Raw genomic sequence first — 21,808 nt, forward strand, 5'->3', positions numbered from 1 at the left:
ACTATTTGTAAAAAAAACGTCGAGGCTGAAACGCTCCATATACGAAAAGAAATGAGTAGTTACAGTATTAACAACGATGACGGACAGTGTGTTTTTTCATAGCTTTGCACCATTTCTGCAGTGTTAACGCATATTAGTATTACAGTGGAGTTCTTTGTGTGAATTCTATCTCCCACACCTTACTACTCCAAAGTTTGGCATTTGAAAGATAAAGAAATTATTAGAACTTCTGAATCATATACGTTGGCCCGTTCATTAAAACTTATGCAACTCAAATAATAGTTACTGTCCGAAGATGTTGCAAATATAAATGATCATGTGTATCACTCATATTTTGCTCAAATTTAACAAGAATTGCGGACGTAAACAATTCACTGTTGTACTAAATATAACAATGGAATTCTCTTACAGCTACCACGGGAAATTTTGTACCTTTAATTATGGTCCGAAATATTTAAAAATGAATGTTCCATTGGCAATTCAGACATTAGCATCACTGAAACTTTCGTAAGAGATATAGTGCACGATGAATATAGTGCGTGGTCTTCTCTACATGCTGGTAATTCTTCATATGCATTTATAACACAGACTGTTATTTTGATATAGTTCTATTCACGGGACGTTTTAGGCTCATCTCGTAGAAATTCCTCCAACAGCCATTTTCCTGCGAACTTTCTTGTTTCACATGGAAATCTAATGCGGTTCAAAACAGATGTATATAGGTCCATGCAAGGAGTGAAGAACAAAGAGTAATATATTCTTTCGGAGTCACTGAGCCCCATTTTGGTAGACGACGTTAAAAAGTAAAAACTCTGTCCACAGGCCCTGGCGGACCCTCGCTATCGCCGGCCGCCGTGTCATCCTCAGGCTACAGGCATCACTGGATGCGGGTATGGAGGGGCTGTGGTCAGCACACCGCTGTCCCGGCAGTATGTCAGTTTCCGAGACCGGAGCCCCTACTTCTCAATCAAGTAGCTCCTTAGTTTGCCTCACAAGGGCTGAGTGCTCCCCGCTTGCCAATAGCGCTCCGCAGACCGGATGGTCACCCATCCAAGTGCTAGCCCATCCCGACAGAGCTTAACTTCGGTGGTCTGACGGAAATCGGTGTTATCACTACGGTAAGGCCGTTGGCGGCAGAAGGCGTTAGTGTTTCATTAAGTGTCCAGCGGAGCAGCCCATACTTGAGAGGGCTATTATCGGGATTATCGTGTACAGCTGAGCATTATTTTATTACGTAGTCAGCTTAAAATGCAGACATTAAGTATTAGCTTGATTCTAATACTCGTTTTAGTACAAGTGTGTTAAACGTATAAATACACGCTTAGACGAAACTCGACGCACCACGAAGGAGTTATCCGACTGGGAGGGAAAACAGTAGATGTGATGTACATTTACAGACAAACAAACGATAGCAATTTCAGGAAAATTGAACGATTTATTCAAGAGAAAGAGCTTTACGAATTGAGAAAGTCAAAAACGACTCTGGCCCTTACGCAAACAGTTATTTGGCTTGGCATTGATTGATAGAGTTTATGGATGCCCTCCTGAGGGATATCAGGCCAAATTATATCCGACTGGTTCAATATTAACAAAATCTTGAAGTCATTGGAGATCTCTGCCCATAATGCTCCAATCGTTCTCAGTTGGGGGAGATGTGGCAACCTTGCTGGACAAATAGAGTTTGGCAAGCAAGAATACAAGCAGTAGAAATTCTCGCCGTGCGCAGTAGGGCACTATCTTGCTGAAATGTAAGCATAGGATGTCTTGCTATGAAGGGCAGGACAACGGTGAGTAGAAGATCGTCCACTTACCGCTGTGTATCAAGGGTCGCAGATGACAATCAAACGGGTCCTTCTATGAACTGCAATGACAACCCAGACTTTCACTCTTTGTTGTCGGTCCATAGGGACAGATGACAGTCAAGTTGGTATTCCGGCGCTATCTGTCGCGTCTCCACACACGTCTTCGCTCGTCACCGTGGCTCAGTTCGAAGCAGGGCTTATCACTAACGACGGTTCTACACCAGTCAATGAGGTTCAAGCCCTGGTGGTCAGCAAAGATGTGTCTAGAGTCGCCCTGGACAGCCATGAGGTCCCGACAATGGGACTGATGGTCTTCGGTGCCTCTGTGGGACCCTTGCAGCACAGCGGTACGTCGAAGACGTTTATCGCCTCGTTTTGTTGCCCTCCGTGGCAAGGCATCTTAGGTTCACATTCAACAAGATAATGCCCGATAGCCAAAGGTGAGAGTTCCTGCTTCTCTGTTTCGTGCTTGCCAGCCCTATCTTGGCCAACAATATCGTCGGATCTCTTTCTCTAATGAAGAACGTTTGAAGCATTGTGGAGAAGATTCTCCAACCAGCTCGAAATCTAATATGCCATTTGGACAGAATTTGGCACGATATCCTTCAGGTGGACATCCAGCATCTCTATCAATCAATGACAAGATGAATAACTGCTTGTATGAGGGCCAGAAGTGGAACAACTCATTATTGACTTTCTAAATTTGTGAAGCTGTTATTCTTGAGTAACTCGTCTAATGGTTTTGAAATTTTACATCTACATCTACGTGAGTACTCTGCTATTCACAATAAAGTGCCTGGCAGAGGGTTCAATGAACCACCTTCATGCTGTATCTCTACCGTTCCATTCTCGAACGGCACGCGGGAAAAACGAGCACTTAAAATTTTCCGTGCGAGCCCTGATTTCTCTTATTTTATCGCGATGATCATTTTTCCCTATGTAGATACGTGCCAACAGAATGTTTTCGCAATCGGAGGAGAAAACTGGTGATTGAAATTTCATGAGAAGATCCCGTCGCAATAAAAAACGCCTTTGTTTTAATGATCGCCACTTCAATTCACGTATCATGTCTGTGACACATCTCCCCTATTTCGCGATAATACAAAACGAGCTGCCCTTCTTTGTGCTTTTTCGATGTCATCCGGCAGTCCCACCTGATGCGCATCCCACACCGCACAGCAGTACTCCATACTCCAGAATAGGGCGGACAAGCATAGTGTAAGCAGTCTCTTTGGTAGACCTGTTGCACCTTCTAAGCGTTCTGCCAATGATTGGCAGTCTTTGATTTGGTCCACCCACAATATTATCTATGTGATCGTTCCAATTTAAGTTATTTGTAATTGTAATCCCTAAGTATTTAGTATTACTTATCGCGTAATCGAAGTTTAGCTGATTTCTGTTAGTACTCATGTGAATAACTTCCCGCTTTCCTTTATTCAGGGTCAATTGCCACTTTTGGCACCATACAGATATCTTATCTAAATCATTTTGCAAGTCGTTTTTATCAATAAGCATTTGTTCATGTGTATATGTACGTCACAGCGACCATTTTCGTCCCATTCACATAATTACATCGTGCTGAGTTCTTTGAGTGTCAGGCACGTTACAGCTCAAAGATTTTGCTGTCAGATGTGCCGTCTGTTGTACTTCCCCCCGCTGACAGGCGCACTAGCAAGAGGTCGCCAGGAAAACGCCGAAAGCGCTGTAGGCGAGTCTCTGGCTGCTGATTGGAGGAAAGACAGAACGATTTGAGAGAACGTGGCCGGCAACGAAAGAAGACCCAGAAGGTGAAGAGTCCCGTGGAGCTCCACGGAGACAGCAGGAGTTGGACTGAAACGATCAACACAAAATGTGGCCGCCTGCAAGGCGGACTCGATGGGCTGCGGCTTGCTGACGATGTTTTCCTTCCGGCGTGCCGAGGACACAGCAGCTGACAAACAGGGAGGAAGGACGGAGAAGAGATTCCATCACAGCGGTAGAGAGCACAGCATAATAGTTACTTGTGCTCTGGGTGTACTATAATTGCAGTTGGTGGGCACTGTACTCTCCAGTGATCTTGACAGTCAAAATACAGTGAAGTGTTATTTCGGGGGATCAGTGAAGCTGGGACTCGTATATTCCTCGGAGTGAATATACACTGTGAGACCGTGGGGAGTTTAGATCATATCATAATTATATCGGAGAACTGACTGGTCAGAAGTAATGTGTAGCTCCTCATGGATGTCTAGTGTGTGCTGTAATATCGCATGGCAGCGAAACTTGGTAGATGTGCTAGTTCATTAAATCAGAATTGATTTACATTGAAAAAAAAATTGTTAAAATTTTGGCTATCAGATGCAAATCTGGCGTTATGATTGCAGGGAAGACGTATAGAAACGATTCCATGTGCCCTGATTAGCAACGGAGCGTGGGTAGAAAAAGTCAAAAGAGAGACAAAGAGCTAATGTTGATTTTATTATTAACCATCGCGCATGAGAACAGTGGTTTCCACAGAGTTGCACTCTTCCAGATCAGGAATCAAATGCTGGCGAAGGTGGTCTCGATAACATACAGACGTCACGGTACACCTGACTCGCGCTCTAGGTGTATTCTCTTCAAAAAGAAAGCACCGAGAATAAATGTGCTTGTGAATCCACCCAACACAGTCAAATACAATAGCCCTTCGTGCACAATACGTGGTTTAGCAGTATCCCAAATTTGATAGTTCTGAGTATTCACTGCACCATGCAGTGAAAAATATGCCTCATCGCTACACAGAATATTGTATGGCCACATGTCGTCAACTTCAATCCGTGCCAGCAACCGAACAGCAAATTGAGAATATCGTTGAAGATCACGAGGATTCAGCTGCTGCCCGTTTGGATGTTGTACAAGTACCAGTGTAATGTGGGCCACTATAACTTCCTTATTGTTCACCATGGGTTTGGCAATTCTCGTGGCACTGAATAAGCACTAGAAAAAGCAGGGTCACTTGCTGCATGATCAATTACAGCAACAACAACGTCGTCAATAACTATCACCAGGACAGAACGCCTTCTTCTTCCATGTTCCACACCAAGCTCACCCCTGTTCTTTAATTTCGTTATCATCTTCTTTAAACCATTTAATGACATTGGGCATTTCGTCAGAACTTTCAGTCTGCGATATTTCCTCAGTTCAGCACTGCCATTTCAGAATGTTGTCATAAAGCCGATACACTAACAGCGCATGATCTCTCTTCTCGAAACCCATGGTGTCGACTCACGTTATGGCTTGTAAAATGATAGCGTGGATGTCATACCGTCGTACAAACAGTATACATCGTCAGATTTTCACATAGTGGCCACAATTAAAAATAATTATTTTTCCAGCGTAAATCGGTTCTGCATTAACGCATTAGCATGTCTACCAACTTTCGCTGTCATACGATAATCACACTGGACCTCCGTGAGTAGCTACACTTTAATTGTAACCACCCGGTATATTTGCATAGCAAGACCTTGTACGCTATGAGTGTATCATTATTGTTCTTAAATTTGAAAACATGGCAAGGTTGGTTGTGAGAGAACCGTGTTTTAATGGTAAGCTCTTGTGCTCTTATTGCTTGTTTATTCACTTTCTTTCTGAATTCTGTAGTATATTGTATATCCGTTTCGATTGTGTTCTTCCATCTATTGTTTGCGATATGGTCAAGGTGTTTGTCTTAGTCAGCTGTAGATTTTTCCAGTGCGCTATTCTATTTGTTACCGTTTTATTTTAGTGCCTCCTTATAAACTCAATCGAGGACAAAATCAGTATTGATTTTATTTGTATAATGTATACGTGAATCTTAGAATAAATTTTTATTGTCCGTTCTTATCTATATTTTTCTGGACAACTTACTATTTTGTTATTGTAGGGTGAGTTATTCCAGTTTCTCATGTCAGTCGTTTCGAGCGGTTAATTGTCTTCAGAGGTTGAGTGCAAAGCACTCCTACGTGCGTTTATGCATGCGCTCTGGTACTGTAAACCGTTATTTAACAAGCAAAAGATTAATTAAAAGCCAACACTGGTGCAACCCCCAACCAAACTCAACTCCCACCCAAATTCTGCTCCATACAAGCTTCTTCAGCCAAAAAACTACACAAGTTCTACAGCTCGAAATAACCACAAGCGGGTACTCTTAACTTCCATAATTTATAGTTTTGTTTTGTATTTAAATAATAATGTAAACAGAAAAGGTATTTTAATGTACTTGTAGCTATTTCTATGTCTTACCAAAATTGACGATAAAATAGATACACTGAAGGGAAGCTAGTGACGATGTGATAAATTGCCACACAGCAGAAACATGGCTCATGATGGATGTAGAGCATATATTATTACCACTAACTTCCAAATCGCGCATTGAACACCATTCAAAGATAAGGGAAATTAGAGTTCGTGCAGAGCCGCTCAGAATATTGTTCTTCCCTCGCGCTAACCGCGAGTGTAACGGAGGGGGGAAATATGACTTTGGCGCGAATAGTGCCCTCCGCCACACACCGATTGGTATCTAGCGGAGTATATATGTAGATGTAGTCGTAGATGACTTTCAGCGTTGTACCCTAAACCGATTGCAGTTCTCTAGTATGGAGCCCAATGAACATCTTAAACCGGAGACTGACGATTCTAAGACGATTCATTGTGCTGATATCCAGACTTTCGTTATCGGATGAAGAATTCTAGAGCCTCTCAAAAAGCTAGGCGGATGCCACAAAGAGTATGACGTTGGATTGGCGAAAGAGCTTAGTCAGTCTTAAAGAGATCAGAAAAAGGAAAATTTAACTTGATATTACGTGCAGGAGAGCCAGTGGTAAGATCCTAGACTTAGCCATACTTCCCACATAGTACAGCGTACTAGGAAAAAGAATCTGGCTGGACCAGAAGTGGAGAGCAGTAATGATGTGAAAGTACTGCACCAGGGCAATGAACTGTTCCTGCATGGATCAGGCACAATAACGTCATAGTGAGGGATGCGTTGGTCAGCCAAACGTCCAGGCACCACTATGATAAAAGAAGCATTCAGAGGGCAAGAGCACTTATTCAGGACGCTTACAAAACGAAAGACGGCCGACAGCATCCCTAAAAACCAAAGTTGTAAAATTTTATAGCTTCGGCGTGGTTTCTGCAGAAGCTGACTAAACCAGGAAATTGGAAGTGATCACTACCCAATGGCGACGTCCTACCACCCCAACTGCTACGAGTTCTGAGGTGGGAGTCCTGTAATTGGAGAAATAGCTAACTAACTCACTATATACCCTCTCCCCCGCCCTGATAGCAGACACTCATTCTCACGTGTTCTTCATAACCAGCAGTATCCAGGTGCATATAGTATGTCATGCAGTGGGGTTTACACGAGCTGATGACTACGAAATGGAAACCACTTGCAAATATAAGGTGGCACAGTCATCCGACATCCAAGAGCTTTGCCACCAGTATCTGTAGACACCCAGCTGAGCTATGCATACAGTGAACTTGGTGCCTTTGCTCGACTGGGTCATCTGCTGGGTGACTACCTGCCGTTGCCAGCCACCTCCTTGGTGCGCCTTGTGTTCGAACCTGAGACAACTTGCTGCTCAGGTACAATATCACTAACATCTGGCGTGTGCGTCCTGTATTGACACAAATTTCTGTTATTATTTCGGTCAAGCAGGGTTCTTCATTTTAAACACCATATATCCCATTGTGTTTTAGCTGTGGCCATGAACCAGATGAGTTATGAGGAGCTACAAAGAGCACCCTTGACGATAGTATGGTTCATGTGCCAAGCTTCTCCAACGCCCTGCACGTAAGCTTCTGTGTCTTCCCGCAGGTGTTGCCTTCCAGGCAGGTGAAACACTGCCTCCGACATGCTGCACATCCACGACCAGCTACGTCACAGAGGCCAACGTCCTTCTCTCTGAGTATAGATCAGTCCTTGTAATCGACGTGAATAAGGAACTGTTATAACCAGGGCTGTTTTACTTACGGTTCGTTGTATGATTCCAATCAGCATCACACCTGCTCCCTACGTCCATGTTGGAGGATGGCAATCCATCTTGGTTAGCCATGAGCCGATTCACCTACCACCAAAACGATAACGTCCAGATCCCAACATTTTGGCTTAAAAAGTGGAAACTGCGACATTGACAATCGGTGTCCATCTAGGAGGAACTGGAATCTTACACCTCTACATTTTGGTGTCAGAAGTTATTCAAATTCAGCAGCTGCCATTCGTCGAGAGGATGCTCCAGCTACGATGTCATTGCCAGCTCTGGTTTGCAGATTCGACGATACGAGTGTGGTGAGTGGACTTCTGTTTTTTCTGGCCTCTTCTGTCCCTGTGCATGAATGTGGTAGGGGGAACAGATAGAAACAGGAGTCTGCAAGTGTAGCTTGTTAAAGGAACTGCAGATTTGGTTCAGCTTGAGGGTAACGCAAGAGATGGTGCTTTATAGACAGTGAGATGCAAGTAGTGTAATTTAACTGAGTCAGCGCCTGTAATACGTAGCACGTGCCAGTGCTACAGGCATGACGGGTATTAGATTCGTGGTGGAGGATGATTTATCGGAAGAATTGGGAGCATTTCCTTTTGTTACATTTGAATACCTTTAGTGGTTATTCATATCCTCTTGTATGTGCTTCATTGTATTTTATTTTATAGAGGGTGCAGCTTGCATATGTGCCATGTGAGTAATTGTATTTGTATGAGCCGTATGAGGAAACTAAATGCAAATAGTGTTTCGAGAACTGTAAGCAAATTATATTAGTTTATAGAATTTTGAATGAGCAATATATTTTGTTGTGCCTAGGAGGTACGGCTTATTGTTGTGAAGCACGCAAGGCTATAAGCACAATCAGCCATTCTCGTGGAAGGATTAGTAGGAAGTGTTGTGTCAGTAGTATATTTAAAGATCCTCTTCGTCATTCTATTTAGTTCTCGTGTCATTTGTTTTTTGCGTAAATGACGGAGGGTCAACCATGTCGTTTTCAATACCACAGGGGTCAACTCTGGACGAAGTGTTACAAATTTTAACAGCTAAAGTAGCACAACTGCAAGGAGGCAGTGCAAATATGTCTACTAAAATAAATTCTTTGTGAGCTGGCTAGGTAGATATGCCAGAGAAAATAACATAGCTTTGCAGTCTAGAATTATTCCGAGGTAAGTACAGAAGAGGCCATAAGAACTTGATGACCAGTGTGTTCATCCGCCAGGTCATCTGATATTGAGAAGGCTATCTACACTACACTACAGTGAAAACTTATTTAATTCATTAGACCAAAAAATTGCGGGCAAATGGTATATTTTGTGATCTGTCAAAGGCATATGACTGTGTGAATCATAATATCCTTTTAAGTAAATTAGAATATTATGGTGTAACAGGAAATGCTGCAAAATGGTTCAAATTTTATATCTCTGGCAGGAAACAAAGTGTGTTATTAGGAAAGAGACATGTATTAAGCTTTGATGCATCATCCAACTGGTAACTAATTACATGTGCGGTCCCACAAGGCTTCCTCTTACGGCCCTTACTTTCTCTTGTATATATCGATGACCTTTCGTCAGCAAAATTACCAGATGCCCAGGTTGCTTTGTTTGCCGATGATACAAATATTGCAATAAACAGAAAATCAAGGGTAGTCTTAGGAAAAATATTTGTGCGCGTTAATCAGTGGTTCCATCCAATTCTTTGTCACTAAACATAGAAAAAAACACACTGATACTAAAATGTAGACTTTCACGATCGGAAATATCATGTCCATTTTTCCACTTAATGATGTATTGGAACAGCTGGATCGAATTTTTCCTGCCGATATTTCAGAACTGTTTAAGAGTTGTTTGACGACCACATACTTCAAGTGGAATGAACAGTTTTATGAGCAAAAGGACGGCGTGGCTTTGGGAAGCCCCCTAAGTCCCGTAATTGCAAACTTATTTATGGAGAAATTCAAAGAACAGGCCTTAGGTACTGCCAGCAAACAACCAAATGTATTGTTCCGATACGTGGATGACACGTTTGTGCTGTGGAGACATGGTAGGGAGGAACTAAGCCGTTTCCACGAACATCTGAACAACATAAACTTGAGAATTCAGTTTACAATGGAGGAGGAGGTAGACGGAAACTTACATTTCCTCGATGTGCTTGTTTTTAGAAACGAAAATGGTTGTTTCAGCCACTCAGTATACCGCAAACCCACGCACACGGACCGTTATTTGCACCGTGATTCGAACCACCACCCACAACAGAAGGGGGGTGTTATTAAGACGTTAGCGGACGGAGCTAGAAATATTTGTGAACCTGTACCACCCGTCCACTACTGGGTGACGGCAACGGCGATCGACGGCGACGGACAGCGGCCAATTGCACTGACGTTTTCAAAACACGTGACGTCACGCCGCGGAGTGGGAGCGAGCGGACATGGAATTTAGCGACAGTCGGTAGCGAGCCAGTGGGTGTGTTGACCTTCCATCGAGCTACGGACCCCCTTGAAGATGTCTTCCGCAGTCGGAGACGAAACGTTGGGAATTGACACAGAATTCATCAACCGATCATGGCATAACAGCCCGGATAATTATAATGGACAAAAAACACATTACATGCAGTTCAGAACGTGTAAGGGGTGTCCCACGAGTATATGCCTAACATATGATGACAAGCTGATAGAGGAAGTGGACAGTGTTCAATTATTGGAATTACAGCTTAATAATAAATTCAACAGAACTGCCAAGCTAAAGTTTTCCGGGAACGAAATCATGCAATAAGAATTACATGTGTTGTGAAATCAAGAACATCCAGCAGCAACCTGTTTAGGGAGCTTGGGATACTAACTACTGCTTCCCAATACATATATTCCTTGATGAAATTTGTCTTTAAAATATATCACTTTTTCAAACCAACAGCTCAGTGCATGAAATCAATACTAGAAGGCGCCTACAATTTTTTTACAAAAAAGTGTGCATTATTCAGGAACATACATTTTCAATAAATTGCCAGCACCCATAAAAAGCAAATTCAGTTTAAGAGAAGCCTAGAGGATTTATTGGTGGCCAACTTCTTCTTTCTCGGCAGAACCAACTGATTATATATATATATATATATATATATATATATATATATATATATATATATATATATGTATGTGTGTGTGTGTGTGTGTGTGTGTGTGTGTGTGTGTGTGTGTAATGTGTTCATTGTAAATAAATATTATAGTAGTTCTATTATATGTTTTTTATATTTTAAATTCAGTTCATTAATGCGATTTTAGTAAATGAGCCTTGTAAAATGATCCTTTCATATAGTTTTCATAAAAAAAGACGATCATTCCACTTGGGGCCTGTGGAAGGTACATTAGCTTATTTGTTTTAGTTGTAAATATGTGTCATGTGTTATTGTTTTTCTGAGATGTTCTACGTCCTGAAGGACCTCCTCACTACGGATCAACTGGAATGAAAGTAAATCTAATCTAATCCAGATGTAACTATCACAAATGTTTACTAAATGTTTAGGATGTCATTAATTTCATATTCCGTGTAACAAATCTATGCCACAAATTTGAAGATGGCCGTCTCTGTAATGGACATTCAAGAATCCATGTTACATTAGTGTCAAAAGTTTTACCATAGCAGCTAGTCGGTGCGAGTTGCGTGCGCTCGTGAATTGTCAGTACTGAAGACAAATAATACAACATTCTCCCCTCTCACTTCATCTAACCAATCCACGGTAACGTCGCTCTACTTACCCGATACCGCTGAGCTAAGCGCCCAACTTTACCTAGTTGGCGGTCGAATTTCCGAACGCCAATTAAAATTAAGCATGTCTCAAGATATTACTGTCTCTCTAGCTAGTTTTGTTTGTCACTGAGCAGGAAAAGTGCACTGTTAACCCTTAATCCCCAATTGTTTTGTAGCAAATCAATTTCACTGACACAAATGTCTGATTGTAGGCTTTGACACACAAATACTGCGTAAAAGGATGATAGTAGACATTCTTATTTACCTTTGATTTATTCACCAAAAATATTGATTGATTGTTAATTGTTTAGTTACAGAGACATTGAAACATAATCACAGCTATCTTTACGCATCATTTTCCATACCTTAAAAATCCAACTAGATGTGACCTACGTGGCAGAAATAATTCACTGATTCAGTAGCTTTCGAGCGTGTTTATGTACACTCATCTTCAGCAAAGATTGTCTATTTTCAATTGTTTCTGCCAACATAATAACACTAAAAACATTTTGAGTCAATGCCGCCAGGCTGTGCATATTGCCAGGAGGAATCATCACACATATACGAGTTGTTTCCTTAACAAAATACGTAAATTTATGGTTTGTTGCCAAATGGCAACACCAAGCCATAGAGGGTTAAGCTCTTACCATTAGTTGATGTTTTTAGATTCGGCTGTTAGCTGCTACACGTATATCGTTATAGAATACCGCTGAGAACTGCGGGCTGCACGAACAGTTGATTCGGGCCGCATGCGTCCCACGGGCCGCAGTTTGACAAGTGCTATAAAGGGTAAAATGAAACTGCACATTATTTCGTGAGGACTACAATCAAAAGAGATTCGATTATGACCTTGTGGCGACTGCATATTAATTTTCAAAATCACCATCTTCAAAGTTGTCATCCTCATAATCTTCCATAAGACAACAAGTGCGGGCTAAAGCTTTTTTTTAGATTTTTCCATGCTTTGCGACATTCAAAAATAAACGCCGCATGTATATTTTCTAACGTGACCTACCATTATGTCAAATATTCTGTTTTTATTTCGTTTCAGTCCATCTACCGTCCATCCATCACCCCACTTTCCTCACTGTCACAATTCGTCATTATGTCATTCAGTCCAGTCTGTGCTCTACTGCATTTAATTTTTTTCTGTACCTCCTACTAATTCCCAACAAGAATTTCTCACTAATGGTTTACTCTTCTAAAGTCAATTTTACTCCATCATACGTCAAAACTGGCGATACACTTTAATTGTAAACTTTCACTTTCGGCCACATCGGAAGCTTCCTTTTCAAAATGTACTCAGTTTACCAAAAACAATCAAGGCCATTTTTTCTGTTCTTCCAGGCGTAGCAATCACTGCTTGCCAATAGTAACCAAATATGTTTCTTTGATGCGAAAAGTCTACTAGTAAATTTCTAGGTTCAATGATAAAATTCCGTGAACAAAAGTGCATTTTCAGGCAGTGGATTTCAATCCTAAATAACATAATTGCAAGTATATTTAGATGCTAAAATTTTTTGAGGCTATACTCAGTGATGAGTGGATTCCTGGAGTTACCACATTTAGGAAACGTTGATTGTTTCGCCGCTTTTTGCACTAGTTCCAGACATTGACTATGGTATTAAGTTAAGGTGCTTCAGTGCCCAAGTCGAGGTGTGATTGGTGTTCGTCAAACTATGAACTATGAGTGCAGCACGTGAACACGGCTATTGTCATATTGGAAGGCGAGAGCATCCACAGATTATTAATCAAGGAGATGTAGAAGGAAGGGCACATCAGGGTCACCGTTAATTTTGAAAAATCATCCTGATTAATGTTCGTAGTAACCCGAATGAGTAGGCCTATGTCATGCTACGAAAACACCTCTAAAACATCGTAGAAGTACAGATTTCAGGCTAAATGCCTCTCTGGGACGTCGGCTCACTCAACACTTTGCATAATTTAAAAACAGGCCAAATCTCGGCTTGTAACCATTCTAGGGAAATTGTCTCTCTTCCAAATTGACCGTGTCGGTGCTGGTCTCACTGGTAACGTATCGCTCGATGCCGCTTTTTTCGACATTCACGTAGTTTTCGGATTTAGGTGGGGTGCTGGTTTTTCTTCTATGCATTCAGTATCTTATTCCGTCAATCTGTTTGATAATTACGAAAATGTTGGAGCGTATTTTATACAAAATAGGTGGATTCTGAAAAATCAGTCATCCAGGTATTTTATTACGCTCAACTTAGCAAAATCGGACAAAAATAATAATCAGAGTCAGTACAAGTTATGTTTTACGATAATGAATGAACCAAATTTTTTTCTAATGTATAAAATTATTGTCATAGTTTACATTTCAATACCAGTGTACAAATTTTGGAAAAATCATTTCTGATATAAAATAGCCTTTCGTTGTAAGTTATTGTCATATGGCAAGACAATCTGTGTTTTGTGTCTGAGTAGTAAATAGGCTATGTTCAGTGCACCTTTTTTATACACTTCTGTTACGGTCGCTTGGGAAAACTTTCGTCACTTGATTTTCAGAAACTCAACTTCACTGGCTCGCTTCGAGTTAACTCAACTTCAGAATATCAAAGGAAGGAGGGAGCTTCATGTACAAGTACCAGTCTCATGTTTCGAATTCAAGAAAGACTGCGACACAAAACTGCTAAAGTAAAGAGATATGTGTACTTCAGTACTGATCGTCACCTAACAACTCCTCAATTTGCTTCTCCATTATTCTGCACATTATTCTGCAAATTGTAAACATGAGCTGTTAAACTGATTGTGCGATAATTCTCGCACTTGTCAACTCCTGGAGCCTTCGGAATTATGTGGATGATGTTTTTGCGAAAGTCAGATGGTATGTCACCAGTCTCACACATTCTAAATTCAACACAACAACGTGAATAGTCGTTTGGCTGACAGTTCCCCCAATGATTTCATAAATTCTTTTGGAATATTATCTATCCCTTCTGCCTTATTTGATCTTAAGTCCTCCAAAGGTCTCTTAAATTCTGATTCCAATACTGGCTTCCCTATCTCTTCTAAATCGACTTATGTTTCTTCTTCCATCACACCAGACAAATTTTCCTCCTCATAGACGCCTTTAGTGTACTCTTTCCACCTATCTGTTCTCTCCTCTGTTCCTAACAGAGTGATTCCCGTTGCACTCTTAATACCCTTGCTTTTAGTTTCACCAAAGGTTGTTTTGACTTTCCTGTATGCCATGTCAGTCCCTCCGACATTCTTTTCTTTTTCAATTTCTTCACATTTTTCATGGAGCCAATTCGTTTCGGATTCCCTGCACTTCCTATTTATTTCATTCTTCAGCGACTTGTAATTCTGTATTCCTGAATTTCCCTGAACATTTCTGTAGTTACTTCTTTCATCAACTGAATTATTTCTTCTATTACCCATAGTTTCTTCACAGTTACCTTCTTTGTATCTATGTTTTTCTATCCAACTGCCGTGATTGCCCCTTTTAGAGATGTCCATTCCTCTTCAACTGTACTGCCTACTGAGCTACTCGTTCTTGCTGTACCTGTAGCGATAGAGAACTTCAACCGTATCTTGTCATTTCTTAGTACTTCAGTATCCCATTCCTTTGCGTATTGATTCTTCCTGACTAATGTCTTAAACTTCAGCCTACTCTTCATCACTAGTATATTCTGATCTGAGTCTATATCTGCTCCTGGGTACGCCTTACAATCCAGTATTTGATTTCGGAATCTCTGTCTGACCATGATGTCGTCTAACGGAAATCTTCGCGTATCACCCGGTCTTTTCCAAGTATACCTCCTCCTTTTGTGAATCTTGAACAGAGTATTCGCTATTACTAGTTGAAATTTATTGCAGAACTCAATTAGTCTTTCTCCTCTCTCATTCCTTGTCCCAAGCCCATATTCTTCTGTAAACGTTTCTTCTGTTCCTTCCCCTACAACTATATTTCAGTCCCCCATGACGATTAGATTTTCATCTCCCTTTACATACTGTAATACCTTTCAGTATCCTCACATACTTTCCCTGTCTCTTCAGCTTGCGATGTCGGTGTATAAACCTGAACCATCGCTGTCGGTGTTAGTTTGCTATAGATTCTGATAAGAACAACTCTTTCACTGAACTGTTCACAGTAACACACTCTCTGCCCTACCATCATATTCAAAAGAATACTACCCCTGTCATCCAATTTTCTGCTGCTGTTGGTATTACCCTATACTCATCTGACTAGCAATCCTTGTCTTCTTCCCATTTCACTTCACTGACCCCCCTGCTATATCTATACTGAGCATTTGTATTGCTTCTTTGCCTTTTCAGATTTTCTAGCTTCCCTACCACATTTAAGCTTCTGACATTCCACGCCCCGACTCGTAGAACGTTATCTTTTCGTTGATTATTCAATCTTTTTCTCGAGCTAACCTCCCCCTTGGCAGTCCTCTCCCGGAGATCCGAAAGGCGGACTATTTCAGAATTTTTTGGCAGTGGAGAGATCATCATGACACTTTTTCAATCATAGGCCACGCGTCCTGTGGATATACGTTATGTGTCTTTAACGCAGTGGTTTCCATTGCCTTATGCATCCTCATGCCGTTTACCATTGCTGATTCTTCGGCCTTTAGGGGCAGTTTCCCAACCCACGGGAAAAAGAGTGTCCTGAACCTCTGTCCACTCCTCCGCCCTCTTTGACAAGACTGTTGGCGGAATGTGGACGACTTCTTATGCCGGAAGCTTTCGGCCACCAATACTGATAATTAGTCAAAATTTAAGCAGTTGCGGGTTTGGAACTCAGGACAGATGACGTTTTACGATTACTAAGTGCCGGCCGCGGTGGTCTAGTCATTCTAGGCGCTCAGTCAGGAACCGCGCGACTGCTACGGTCGCAGGTTCGAATCCTGCCTCGGGCATGGATGTGTGTGATGTCCTTAGGTTAGTTGGGTTTAAGTAGTTCTAAGTTCTAGGGGACTGATGACCACAGATGTTAAGTCCCATAGTGCTCAGAGCCATTTTGATTACTAAGCAAAGACGCTATCACTAGACAACGTGTACAGAGCTTCAGAATAGCGTGTCCATATAGTAGTTCCCTTCAAAATCGCGGCTTGTAAACTTGTTGAGATAGTCATTCGTTCTCTGACACCTGCAATTCCTGTCGACTTTGAAATACCTGCGTCCTGTCGCTGACAGTGTGCGACACTCGTCTCCCCTTCCTAATCGATGAATACCCTTTTACCACCATTGTTCTTACGCAGCGTTACGTGGCTCACACTGGCATACCATTGTTTACAGACATTGGGCAGTCAAAGTTGATAAATCTGTACGTCGGGCGACTTCATTCAAGCGCACTTCCAAACGCGAGAGCTGCTTTCCCGTATTCCATGTCGATTTGTCTCACTGCACTGATTCCACGCATCCAAGTGGCACACACATAGCACTTCTCTGTCATAAGTCAGGAGTGAACGGTCATATGACAGTTGGGTACCAGTTCTGTACCACTGTGGCGTTTCTGACACACTGTGTGGGTCACAATTTGATGTCCGTATAGAAACCTATTCGCGTTGTAGTTGTGTGTGTTGGTAGAGAAAAAGAGGTTATCCACTCAGCTAACGAAAATGGCCTCGGCATCTGGAGCTGTAATGTTTGAAAAGTCTGACAGTAAGGAACTTAGTCCTTCGGCGCCGGCAGATAGGAGGAATTCCCTTATCAAAATTTACGACAAGACGATATTTAATACAGGACTTCGCAGAAAAACAATTTAACAGTGTTGGAATCTTTAATAATGACGCTTTATAACAGCAGTTATTTTTATTACAATTTCACTTGCAAAAGGTAGTAAGTAATTAGATTACTATAACTGTTACTGACGATGGCTAAATATTCGACCGGGAAACGGTTAAGTGTAGTCATCAAACAGTCTCTTTGATGTGTACACGTATCACTTAGCCTACTTCGGTGATCGGTAGCGTGAACAAGTCATTCTTGATCAAATGGGTCAGATATGTTACTGTAGGTGAATGTGATAAAATGATAACTTGCCTCTGGAAAAGTTCATTTGATATGATAAAATTCGAAAGAAAAGACAGGGAAGTTACGTTTGATACATTGAATGGAAAAAAAGACTCATCCAGAAGACTTAGTCGGACGTTAACGTAACTTAGTGTACATACACACACACACACACACACACACACACACACACACACACACACACACACAACATCGGCAACTGTGTAGAGTTGCAATACTCTGTAACATTTAGAACGATCACCAGTGTTCGTTTGTGTTGTTCATGTAGTGTTGTAACCAGGCTTGGCAGTTTATAAACTGTTGTTGTTGTTGTCTTCAGTCCTGAGACTGGTTTGATGCAGCTCTCCATGCTACTCTATCCTGTGCAAGCTGCTTCATCTCCCAGTACCTACTGCAACCTACATCCTTCTGAATCTGCTTAGTGTACTCATCTCTCGGTCTCCCTCTACGATTTTTACCCTCCACGCTGCCCTCCAATGCTAAATTTGTGATCCCTTGATGCCTCAAAACATGTCCTACCAACCGATCCCTTCTTCTAGTCAAGTTGTGCCACAAACTTCTCTTCTCCCCAATCCTATTCAATACCTCCTCATTAGTTACGTGATCTATCCACCTTATCTTCAGTATTCTTCTGTAGCACCACATTTCGAAAGCTTCTATTCTCTTCTTGTCCAAACTAGTTATCGACCATGTTTCACTTCCATACATGGCTACACTCCAAACAAATACTTTCAGAAATGACTTCCTGATACATAAATCTATATTCGATGTTAACAAATTTCTCTTCTTCAGAAACGCTTTCCTTGCCATTGCCAGTCTACATTTTATATCCTCTCTACTTCGACCATCATCAGTTATTTTACTTCCTAAATAGCAAAACTCCTTTACTACTTTAAGTGTCTCATTTCCTAATCTAATTCCCTCAGCATCACCCGATTTAATTTGACTACATTCCATTATCCTCGTTTTGCTTTTGTTAATGTTCATCTTGTATTATCCTTTCAAGACACTGTCCATTCCGTTCAACTGCTCTTCCAAGTCCTTTGCCGTCTCTGACAGAATTACAATGTCATCGGCGAACCTCAAAGTTTTTACTTCGTCTCCATGAATTTTAATACCTACTCCAAATTTTTCTTTTGTTTCCTTTACTGCTTGCTCAATATACAGATTGAATAACATCGGGGAGAGGCTACAACCCTGTCTCACTCCTTTCCCAACCACTGCTTCCCTTTCATGCACCTCGATTCTTATGACTGCCATCTGGTTTCTGTACAAATTATAAATAGCCTTTCGCTCCCTGTATTTTACCCCTGCCACCTTTAGAATTTGAAAAAGAGTATTCCAGTCAACATTGTCAAAAGCTTTCTCTAAGTCTACAAATGCTAGAAACGTAGGTTTGCCTTTTCTTAATCTTTCTTCTAAGATAAGTCGTAAGGTCAGTATTGCCTCACGTGTTCCAACATTTCGACGGAATCCAAACTGATCCTCCCCGAGGTCTGCATCTACCAGTTTTTCCATTCGTCTGTAAAGAATTCGCGTTAGTATTTTGCAGCCGTGGCTTATTAAACTGACAGTTCGGTAATTTTCACATCTGTCAGCACCTGCTTTCTTTCGGATTGGAATTATTATATTCTTCTTGAAGTCTGAGGGTATTTCGCCTGTCTCATACATCTTGCTCACCAGCTGGTAGAGTTTTGTCAGGACTGGTTGTCCCAAGGCCGTCAGTAGTTCTAATGGAATGTTGTCTACTCCGGGGGCCTTGTTTCGACTCAGGTCTTTCAGTGCTCTGTCAAACTCTTCACGCAGTATCGTATCTCCCATTTCGTCTTCATCTACATCCTCTTCCATTTCCATAATATTGTCCTCAAGTACATCGCCCTTGTATAAACCTTCTATATACTCCTTCCACCTTTCTGCCTTCCCTTCTTTGTTTAGAACTGGGCTGCCATCTGAGCTCTTGATATTCATACACGTGGTTCTCTTCTCCCCAAAGGTCTCTTTAATTTTCCTGTAGGCAGTATCTATCTTACCCCTAGTGAGATAAGCTTCTACATCCTTACATTTGTCCTCTAGCCATCCCTGTTTAGCCATTTTGCACTTCCTGTCGATCTCATTTTTGAGACGTTTGTATTCCTTTTTGCCTACTTCATTTACTGCATTTTTATATTTTCTCCTTTCATCAATTAAATTCAATATTTCTTCTGTTACCCAAGGATTTCTAGCAGCCCTCGTCTTTGTACCTACTTTATCCTCTGCTGCCTTCACTACTACATCCCTCAGAGCTACCCATTCTTCTTCTACTGTATTTCTTTCCCCTATTCCTGTCAATTGTTCCCTTATGCTCTCCCTGAAACTCTGTACAACCTCTGGTTCTTTCAGTTTATCCAGGTCCCATCTCCTTAATTTCCCACATTTTTGCAGTTTCTTCAGTTTTAATCTACAGGTCATAACCAATAGATTGTGGTCAGAGTCCACATCTGCCCCTGGAAATGTCTTACAACTGAAAACCTGGTTCCTAAATCTCTGTCTTACCATTATATAATCTATCTGATACCTTTTAGTATCTCCAGGGTTCTTCCACGTATACAACCTTCTTTCATGATTCTTAAACCAAGTGTTAGCTATGATTAAGTTGTGCTCTGTGCAAAATTCTACTAGGCGGCTTCCTCTTTCATTTCTTAGCCCCAATCCATATTCACCTACTATGTTTCCTTCTCTCCCTTTTCCTACACTCGAATTCCAGTCACCCATTACTATTAAATTTTCGTCTCCCTTCACTATCTGAATAATTTCTTTTATTTCATCGTACATTTCTTCAATTTCTTCATCATCTGCAGAGCTAGTTGGCATATAAACTTGTACTACTGTAGTAGGTGTGAGCTTCGTATCTATCTTGGCCACAATAATGCGTTCACTATGCTGTTTGTAGTAGCTTACCCGCATTCCTATTTTCCTATTCATTATTAAACCTACTCCTGCATTACTCCTATGTGATTTTGTGTTTATAACCCTGTAGTCACCTGACCAGAAGTCTTGTTCCTCCTGCCACCGAACTTCACTAATTCCCACTATATTTAACTTTAACCTATCCATTTCCCTTTTTAAATTTTCTAACCTACCTGCCCGATTAAGGGATCTGACATTCCACGCTCCGATCCGTAGAACGCCAGTTTTCTTTCTCCTGATAACGACATCCTCCTGAGTAGTCCCCGCCCGGAGATCCGAATGGGGGACTATTTTACCTCCGGAATATTTTACCCAAGAGGATGCCATCATCATTTAATCATACAGTAAAGCTGCATGTCCTCGGGAAAAATTACGGCTGTAGTTTCCCCTTGCTTTCAGCCGTTCGCAGTACCAGCACAGCAAGGCCGTTTTGGTTAATGTTGCAAGGCCAGATCAGTCAATCATCCACACTGTTGCCCCTGCAACTACTGAAAAGGCTGCTGCCCCTCTTCAGGAACCACACGTTTGTCTGGCCTCTCAACAGATACCCCTCCGTTGTGGTTGCACCTACGGTACGTCCATCTGTATCGCTGAGGCACGCAAGCCTCCCCACCAACGGCAAGGTCCATGGTTCATGGGGGGAGGGTTTATAAACTAAGAGGCGTGAAATGATTCATATGTTGAATGACTACTGTAAAGGACACGACGATGCCACGTACCCGTGTGAGTCGAACTCAGCCTCTGACCAAGTTTGAAAGCGGTTTCATTGTAGGCCTCCATTTCACCAGCTAGTCGACTTGAGCAGTATCCATATATGTGGAGCGTTCTAATATGAAAATGACACGATGGACTGCATGGGAAAGCGTGGACAGAAATACTCGTAATCAGGTTCCCGGTCGACAAAGTCTGACCACAAGAAGACAGGATCGCCTTATTATGCACGAAGCATATCGTAACTTCTTCACATAAATGAGCGTAGTCGGAGAACGAGCAATGGACTCCCTACCAGTTCTGCGTCCACGCTGCAACGCTGGGCAGAGGCTAGCAGCTGCTGGAGTAGGAAATTACCGCCCCATACGTGGACTGTCGATAACACCACGACAAAAACGGGTATTTTTGGAGTGGTGCCATCGACGGATGACTTAGGAGACATTGACGGATTGTGAGCGGCGTCGTGTTGTGTTCAACGGTGAATTCGCGGTTTCCCACTAACCCATATGACCATAGCTGGCGTATGTGGTGGCGACCTGGGCAGACGTGCCATTCTTTCAGTGTTTTAGAGAGGCGCAGCTGTCTTACTCATGGCGTCATGCTTTTGAGGAGCCATTGGGTGTTACTGCAGATC

General features: G+C 41.8%; 1 protein-coding gene across 1 annotated transcript in view; it reads right to left on the reverse strand.

The window, feature by feature from the left end:
* The window catches only part of LOC126354117 (dipeptidase 1-like), a 447,156-nt gene that overhangs the window by 297,343 nt on the left and 128,005 nt on the right, over positions 1-21,808 (reverse strand). The gene's annotated exons all lie outside the window — the stretch shown is intronic.

The sequence above is a fragment of the Schistocerca gregaria genome, chromosome 3, assembly GCF_023897955.1.
Source record: "Schistocerca gregaria isolate iqSchGreg1 chromosome 3, iqSchGreg1.2, whole genome shotgun sequence".
Taxonomy (NCBI): Eukaryota; Metazoa; Arthropoda; class Insecta; order Orthoptera; family Acrididae; genus Schistocerca; species Schistocerca gregaria.